Source organism: Penaeus monodon, chromosome 15, assembly GCF_015228065.2.
Source record: "Penaeus monodon isolate SGIC_2016 chromosome 15, NSTDA_Pmon_1, whole genome shotgun sequence".
Taxonomy (NCBI): domain Eukaryota; kingdom Metazoa; phylum Arthropoda; class Malacostraca; order Decapoda; family Penaeidae; genus Penaeus; species Penaeus monodon.
The window spans coordinates 38,798,731-38,799,015 of NC_051400.1; the positions used below are offsets into that span (position 1 = coordinate 38,798,731).

Below are 285 nucleotides of genomic sequence, written 5' to 3' on the forward strand. Positions count from 1 at the left end.
CTTTCCCCATGTAGCAGTGTTTCAATTTTAAATGCTTTCATAGCCCAGCCCAACTTGCCCTTCCCTTTCTCCCAACCCCCCCCCATTTACTTCACTCCACTCTCCACCCCCCTCACCCCCCCAACTCTCTTCACTCTTACTTCCCTCCCTTCTTCCCTTACCCCCCCCTCTCTTCTCCATCCCCTCCTCACCCCCACATACCACCTTCTGTCTTTACATCCTTCTCTTCATCCTCTCCCTACCCGCCCTTCACCCCTACTCTATTCCCCTCCTTTCATATGGCTT

The 285-nt window shown here is 53.3% G+C and overlaps 1 protein-coding gene across 1 annotated transcript in view; it reads left to right on the plus strand.

Moving 5' to 3' along the window:
- LOC119582359 (nesprin-1-like) overlaps positions 1 to 285 on the plus strand; it is a gene marked incomplete at its 3' end in the record, with an annotated part of 145,991 nt that overhangs the window by 141,910 nt on the left and 3,796 nt on the right.